Below are 8,372 nucleotides of genomic sequence, written 5' to 3'. Positions count from 1 at the left end.
GGGCCGCCGGTTAACCGGGAAGCCTGCGGTGGACTGCGGGTTGCAGGAGCATCGAACGGTTCCCCCTGCCTTTGCCGACGCCTTTGTCGAGGCTGGATTTTGCTTGGGGCGAAAGAGCACGGCTCGTGCTGGAGGAGCGGCCCGTGCGCGGGGGACGCAGACTGTAACCTTCGGGTTGATTCTCAGCTTGCAAATAAAGGGGGAATGGGTGATTTTAATAACGTGATATTGCTCTGGCAGTTCGGCATTTAGAAAGCCAAAGCGGCCCAAAGTAGCTCCGCTGTGGGGACCTGGGGTGCATCCGCACCTGTGCTTTGGTTGGGATCAGCAGTGCGCTTTCAAAGAGAATCTCCCGGTAGCAGGGACCGCGCTGTGACGTGCTGGCGTCGTGGGGCAGCCTTGCAGCAGGCTCGTTCGATGGCATTTGGATGAAACCAAGCTGGAGGATGACTCCAGGTACACACACACTGCACTGCAGCAGCTGCAAAACGTATGTCGCGTCGGTCATCTGCACCGGCTGTTTCGCTGTACAGGTTTGTTCCTATCGCACCTCACCACCTGCTAAGGTAGACGTAGCCAGAACTGATCTGGGCAGGTGCGCCAAGCCTTACCCAAGACAAAGGCCAGACAGCCCTTTCAAATATTTTTGGCAGGGTACATCTTACGCATAAAAAAAACCCCCAAACCTAACTAAACTGAAGCCAGAGGTGCCAACTAGTCCAAGGGCCGGAGGTTCTGCATCACTGCTCCAGCAATACGTTTGCACTGGCAGCAAGGCTGCAGCAGAAGCTATGCTCTTGCCACGATCACCTGCTCGGCCAGCGCTGGGTATCGGCAGCCAGACCCCCGATCCTGCTCCGGCTCCCTGCTGCTGCCTGCACAGCCGGCCAGGCTGCAACACAACTATTGACAGCAGTGTTACAGGGCTCAGCTACAGCAGCCGGCGTGGGGATTGTCACCGTTCCCTGCCCCCGACGCCTTCTCGTCCCTCTGCTGACTTCCATCCAGAAAGGGGCTGGCCACGCACAACTCCCCGCTTCGGGTTTAGTCTCCCCTCTTCCTTGTGCTCCAGGCTGGCCATCCATCCTGCCGGCTCCGAGCCACCACCCAGCCCCGGCTCCGACAAGCCCTGCGCACGTTCCTGAAGTGCACTTAGTTACCCTGAAGCACTTGAGGGAAATACATGGAAGGGAATACTACAGATGCCAGGATTTCAGCCAGAATAACAGGAATAGTCACTCTTTTAATGCCGTTTTAGGCCAGTTTGTTCAACTGGGCATTCTCGGAGGGCTGCTGCCCTGAAAGGCAGAAGATACAATCCAGAAGTCTGCCAACACCCTTGCCTGGTCCCCGGCTCCCACTGACTCAGGACCCGGACTGCACAGAACACGTTTTTGTGCTCTGAACACTAAATCCTGCCTTCCCTGAGCCCGTCCAGCGAGAAACCTGCAGTTCCTGCTTGCTGTAAGCTCAGAGCAAGCTGAAAGAAGGGGAAGTAGAGCTGCAAATCAGTACGGGATGCCTGCCACGCCATTGTTTGAAGAGAAGTTTTTACATACTTGGAGATAATCGGTACATGCACAGTTGAAGAGGGCTTGGGGTTTCCTAGGACCAAGACGGTTTTGGTCAAAGGGTCCGCCCACAGCCTTGCTCTCCCCCTTCCCTCTCCTTGTGTTCTGGGCATCTTCAAACGGCTGTTGGAAAGACTCGTTCAAAGAAAAAAGCGCTAAAGGTAGCGTGGCTTTGGAAAACTTCACTGTGCTTACTGGGTCAGAACCCTCTCAGGTGTTGAGCCTCCCCGGGAGCGGATTTTAAAACCTGGTGGCATCAGCCCTCTCCTAAGGCTTTGTGTGGAAGCAGTTTTAAAGGAAGGCTTACACACTTCTGCGGGTGCGGTGAGGACCATCTGGCAATGGTTAGTTTGTTATTATTCGCTTTGTCGATTTATTCTAACCCTTACCGATGCTTCAGCGTGAGACAGATCCCCAGGCGAGCTTGTGAGTTCCTGTCTGGGAACTTCCCCAGCCTCCTCCACAATAAACGCAGATGCAAAAAAACTCATTTGGGTTCTCTGCTCCAATATTGTCTTTTCTACATATTCCTTTTATATCTCAATAGCCGATTCGTTCTAGAAAATGTCTTTCAGGCTTCCTGCTCCTGACGAGACTGAAAAATGACTTACGCTTTTTAAGTCCTTTTGCTAGTTGTGTGTCAAACTCTGTTTTTTACACAACCATTTTTACATTTCACTTGTTTATAATCTTTTCTGTTTTCCTCATTAAAACACAAATCTAACTTTTTGAAGGATGCCTTCTCATTTCTGATAGCCTCCCATGTCCCGCCTTTTAGCTGTGTTTTTGTTAGCCTTTTTTTTTAGCCATGCTTGATCCTCCTGTGCGCTTTTTTGACAGGTGATAGGCATTTGGTCAGAGCTTCCAACGTGATGTCTTGCAGTAGTCTCCATGCTGCATAAAACCCTCTTATTCTTTTAGCTACCCCTTTCAGCTTTTTTCAAGAAGCCTTCTCACTGTTACAGAGTTCCCCTTTCCAAAATTAAGAACAAGAGGGGATTTCTTTGGCTTTCGTTGCTCTGATCAGAGTGGTGACTCTTAAGTACGTAATGGTCACCGATTCAAAGACTGGTTAGTTAGGTCCTGTTCTCTGCCCTCAACCAAATCAAGAGTGGCTTCTCCTTTCTTGGCTTCCCTGACCCTCTGCTCCATAAGATGTCATTAATAGCGCCTAACCGTTCACACTCAGACCTAACACCTACGTGGTCTACATGGAGACACTGGACATTCCCCATTGCAGTTGTGTTTTCTGCCCTTACTGCCTCCCTTGTTTCCATCATCCCTGTGAAGTTAGCCGATGGAGTTAATCCAACGTTATAAGGGTAGTAGACATTTCCACTTATTTCTATGTTGAGAAGTCACCAAACCTGTTAATAATCTCCCTTGTGTCAGGTGAGGAAATATATTTTCTGGTTTATAATGCCAGATTGCACATCTGTCCTTGAATGGAGTGCACCAGACCCAGAAGGCGCCTGCTTTTCTCTGCCGACTCCCTCTACGGGAGTCCAGGCAACTAACTCAAATGTAAGCATCTCCTTTTGGATAGATGAATCCTGCCTGTAGCTCCCTGGAAGTTGTTCTTGTTTTGCAGATTATATTATTTACGCTTCCCCGTATGGCATTTGCATCGTTTGCCACCGTGCGACCTTGCAATAAAGGCGTATCCCAGTTTTGGGGACAGGGCTCCACGCAGTGCTTCGCGCAAGGCCAGGAACTGGCAACACTTCGCCCACGCACGTGACTCCTGCCGCTCTTCAAACTTGCTTTTCTCTTCTCACGTGCACTACCATAACTTCCTATTTTTGAAGAGAGAGAATTGTTACTGTAAGGGCAGTCATCACGCGTTTGAGACCTGTACAGCAGTGCACGCCATGCGAGAACTGTGGAGGAAAAGGCAAATAAAAGACAGTGTTGGCAACTGACCAGCTGATGAAACTACTCATTTTTCTTTTGTGCTTTTCCTGGCTTCATTTTAGTAGTGGTCTTAGTTTTGACTGCTTTTCCAAATTACATCTTTTAAAGAACCAAAACTGGAAGAAGTAACTAAAAGACAAACTTGCAGCTGACAGTCTGCTTGTCTGACTGCAATGGATTGAAATTTCTTCCTATCTGTATTTCGTGTTTAATAAAAGTCTGCGTTTACTTTGGTGCTTGCAGTCATCCCCTTTACTATCAGGGACTAGGTAAGAAGCTGTAGCTAAGCCACAGGTTTTACTGAAGTAAAGATGAACAAATAGACCCAATGCGAATCCTAAACCAACCGACAGAGTTACACCCTCACGTTCCCAAATTAATAGCACTAAATGTTTCATCGCAATCGATACTGAATTTGACACATAAATCAATTTTTACCCAGGACAAACCATAAAGCTACCCAGGATAAACTATAAAATTAACCAAGCACAAACATCTTCTACAGATCAATAATCCACTCATCCTGAAAGTTACATAAAACAAGGCCAACGGACAATTTAAAAGCCAGGTACATAACATGAAAACATGTTTTGTGGTATTTTGCCACAAAACAATGTATGTTGTAGTATTACTTGTCATACGTGGCATGACTATGAGCACATACAGAATCCTAATTTCCCTTGCCTCTGAACTCGTGATTATGGGGCGGTTGCGTAATTGGATGAACCAGGTTGAGAACTGAACGTGTCCAAAGCCCGTGTCATGCTCGCTTCTGGACTAACAGAAGTTGTCACCGCAGACGTCAGCGAGGTAGCTGGGGCAGCCTCGCCATGCCGTCAGCCACGCTGGCAGCACCTGCGGACGCGTCTCATCCACCCTTCTGATTCCAGAGGCAGTGGTGTTGAAGAACGGCATAATCACTGTATGTTCAAGTGAGACCAAGTCTTCACGCATTAGAGACAAATGAATCGGGGAATAAAACGCCTCGGGTCTGAACAGCATGACCATGAGAGCTGCAAGACTACCGAGATCCCATGGTGGAAAGGAATCTCCTGATGTTCAAAACTCACGTGAATTTTAGCACAAAGGAATGAGAAAACAACATATATCTAACCGCCTGTTTGGGGAAGGCTAGAAGTCAATCACCCAAGAGTGACTTTGGTGTATTTTGCCTTCGTTCAGGAATATCTTGATCTGCTTTGGTTCAAGAAGGTAATCTAGGAGAACATTCATTAAGTACTACAGATCTTCTCTGACATCAGGAACAGGCTCTCCTCCTCTGCAGGACCTTCCTGCCTTGAGCAACAGCAGGAAGATCTACATGAGATACTGTGAACCAGCAAACATCTTGAAAACCATCCGACATTCAGGATGTGGTAAACAGCACCTTGGAGGATGTTGGAGGGATGTAGGTCCCCGAGATGACTGGTCAATAGACACAGAACAGCCAGGAGTCAGACCACGGGGGTACCAAAATCGAGTTGACTGAGTCTTGCCCTATTTTGCAAAGATTAGGGGGCAAAACCTAAACTGAGTTGTGATAGTTTCAGCCTGAAAGTATTTTCTTGCACGTAGGTTGTCTGCAATCTCCCGATTTCCTAGAAACTTCTCAACATTCGAGCATCGCTCTGTAAGTTCAGTGTGGGCCGTTCAGACTATTCAGAGTGCTGGCTGCGTTGGTCAGTTTTGTTTTGACATAGTCCCATGTTTCTGTTTGTAGACTGGATGTTTTTACCTCTGGGGTCAATAACCTGCTCCGAATACCTACGCTTATAGAAGCAGAATTCAAATTTTAGCGTGAAGTTTTCTCATGGAAACAGTAGCACGAAAAAGATTAATTTCTGTTTCATTGCTTTGATTTACTCGACATAGTCTGGTGACAAGATATCATAAATTCAGGTCTAGGTCTTTTTCTACTGAATAAAAAAATGCCAGTTTTGGCAAAAACGCCAAAAAAGGTCACATGGTGCAAACTAATGCTCCAGAATAAACTTATTCTCCTAGGCCTAATTTATCAGAAAGATTTAACTAGTTTCGTACCGGCAGCCTACGTGCCAGATTAGGTGTATCAGTCCGTGCCATTCTAACGTGTCACCGAATCCCTTTTGTCTTTCCACGCCCAATGTAAAGCTACCGTACAGTCATAAAGCCACTGTGAGCTCCATACCGTGTGCCGTGACTAACGTCGTAGCGAGCCTGCTCCCTGCCTGGATCAGATTTGTGCTACTGTATCAACGATGGTGGAACTGCACTCTCCTCTGCTTTGACACCGAGGGTGAACAGCAAGGACGGAAGGTCTTCATCGCGTGGCCATGCAACGTCAATGCTCCTTTTACCTGCTGCTTGGTTTTGGTCACAGATAAACATACAGCTACTTGTGTGATTTAGAAGAAAATTCAACCAGCCGCGGCCACCTCCCCATCGAGTTGATGGGTGACTTCCTATTCTTTCCAGTTATTATTGCATAAAGGAATATTTAATTGCTCCTTCCACTTGGCCTGAAGGAAGGGTGTTTAGAATATCCACAGGCTACAACCAGGTCTGTTATTTTCTATAGGTCTGCGTAGTAACAGCCATTTACACTTTCAGCATAACAGGATCTTGCAGCAGTTTATCCTCCCTATTCAGAGGGAAGTGATCTTCTAACTGGTGATTTTCCAGGTCAGTCTGTGGTTTAATGAACATTTTTAGAGAAGTCAAAATGTTTGAAAAAATATAAAGGTGAAAAAGAAGGCATAGCGAATATAATGCAAAAATTAGTAGTGAACTTTAAATCTGTGCTTCACTTCCAGTGCACATTTTGATCCAAGCTTTCAACCAAATTGCTTGTCATGCAAGTTGTTCAGGAGGTGTTCACAGGCTCTTCAACAAATTCCTGTTCCTTTTCCACAAACGTACAGAGACTTCTCAGAGAATACAGAAAGAACGAAGCAATAACTGCAGGGAGACGGGCAAAACTTTTCAAGGCAACTGACAAAAGCAACTGAAGCACAAACCTTGTTGGTAATGGAGAACTCCTGCTCTTGGATGCAGACTCTTGAAAGAAGACCGAGAGCTCTTGAAAGGCGTTTTAGACAATTTTTAGTTCGGAAGATGGAGAAAACTATTGGAAACGCTATTTAAAATCTTGATTAATACAGGAGAACTTGAAGGTGGCATGATTAACAGGCAACGAGAGAGAAAGAAACCCACTGATAGAGCGGAAAACCACCCTAACGTGGAAGAAAGATAGGAAGCATATTGAAGACCGACATGAAGAAAAGTACAAAGTAGCTGTAATGGCAGCTTTAAAAATGCGTAAGCAGCCTTTCTAAATTGTGCAAAAAGTGGAAACAAGCAGACAACTAAGAATTAGCAGAATGGAATAGAACTGGCACACAGGAACAAAATGAAAGAGAAAGGTCCAAAATTAGTTGCAGTGAGGAAGGAACGGAGAAGGATATAGGAACACATTCTATTTATACACATTGGAAGTAAGAGCAAAACAAAAGAAAATCTTGTTACTGACAGAAAAGGAGAACAAATAAAGGAAGGCACAAAAAAAGCTGTGTCTTCTTTGCTTCAGTCTTCAAATAAAGTGAATTGCCACCAGTTAGTAAACCCAACCTTTTAAGGAAGATGACAGCAACAGGTAGCAGCAGGAAAGAACAGACTAAATTGCATTTGGCTATGTGGTTACACCGAGGTCGGCAGTGCCTGGAAAACGCACTCCCCAGTGTTTAGGAGGCCAGTCATAGAGATTTTTTAATAATTGCTGTGTACCTTCAAAAAAGTGATGGCATTTGGTGGTTCTACATTGACTGGAGGAAGGGGGAGAAAGGCGGACCCGTGGATGGAAAGCTGCTCAGCTTAACTCCAAAGTCCGGGAAGATAATAAACTACCGACATGTAAGCACTTTGAGAAAGAGGCAACATAAAAAGTGACAAATCAAAAAGTCACCATTAATTCGTCAAGAACAGGGGGAACAGCTGTTCAGATAGCAGCACTGAAAGGGAGCCGGGGATTACAGGGGATCAGAAAAAGAATCTGAACCAACACGGTGATGCTATTGCAAAGTCGGCAAACGCCACGCCGAGATAGGTTACCTAATTAACCTGATCGCTGGATGGAGACGTAAGGCAGAAGAGTCTGGAGCAGCCTAAGAACGATAAAAGGTTTAGAAAATACGGCCTGTGAAATCATGAGACCTATGAGAATTTGTTTAGTCTAGAAAAATGAAGTTTACGGGAGAGCATAACATTATGTGAAATGATACAGTATCTGAAATGTTACTGTAAATTGGTATTGATTAACTGTTCCTACGTCTGCTACAGGCTGGGCAAAGAAACTTCATTCAATTCACAACCAAAGTACAGTTTAAATGCCGGGGAAAACTTTGTGGTTTTAAGGGCAGTTGAGCGCTGAAACAGCCTAGCTAGGAAGACTGCAGAATCTCCTTTACTGTAGGTTTTTAGAAGGAGATTAGAGTGGCTTTTGGCCGGAATAGTCACACCTCAGAGCAGCAGCTCCTGCTTTAAGTCTCAGTTGCAAAGTGCTTCGGTCCTAAAGGTGGTATTAATACACGCCTTGTGCTTTCCCCAAAGAAATGTACAAAATAGAAGGCAGAAACCCTGACAGAAATTGCAGTTATGATGGAAACAAGAGCAAATTTTCCTTAATCCGTGCAGAAGTCCGAGACTTCACCTTATGGCCTACCTCAAACCCACAGGCCAGGCTCCAGGAAAGGTCTCGCACGCTTCAGCCGAGATTAACAGACCGAAAGGCAACTTAAGAGCCGAAACCCGTCCCGAAAATCCCTGCCCAGCCGTTGCCCAGCCCCAGAGGCCATTACACCCCGTGGCCACCCCATTTTTACCCCGCGGGGCCGGGGCGGACGGAGGCCGCAG

The sequence above is a fragment of the Aptenodytes forsteri genome, unplaced genomic scaffold, assembly GCF_000699145.1.
Source record: "Aptenodytes forsteri isolate BGI_AS27 unplaced genomic scaffold, ASM69914v1 Scaffold72, whole genome shotgun sequence".
NCBI lineage: Eukaryota > Metazoa > Chordata > Aves > Sphenisciformes > Spheniscidae > Aptenodytes > Aptenodytes forsteri.
Note: the sequence above shows the minus strand (reverse complement) of the source record.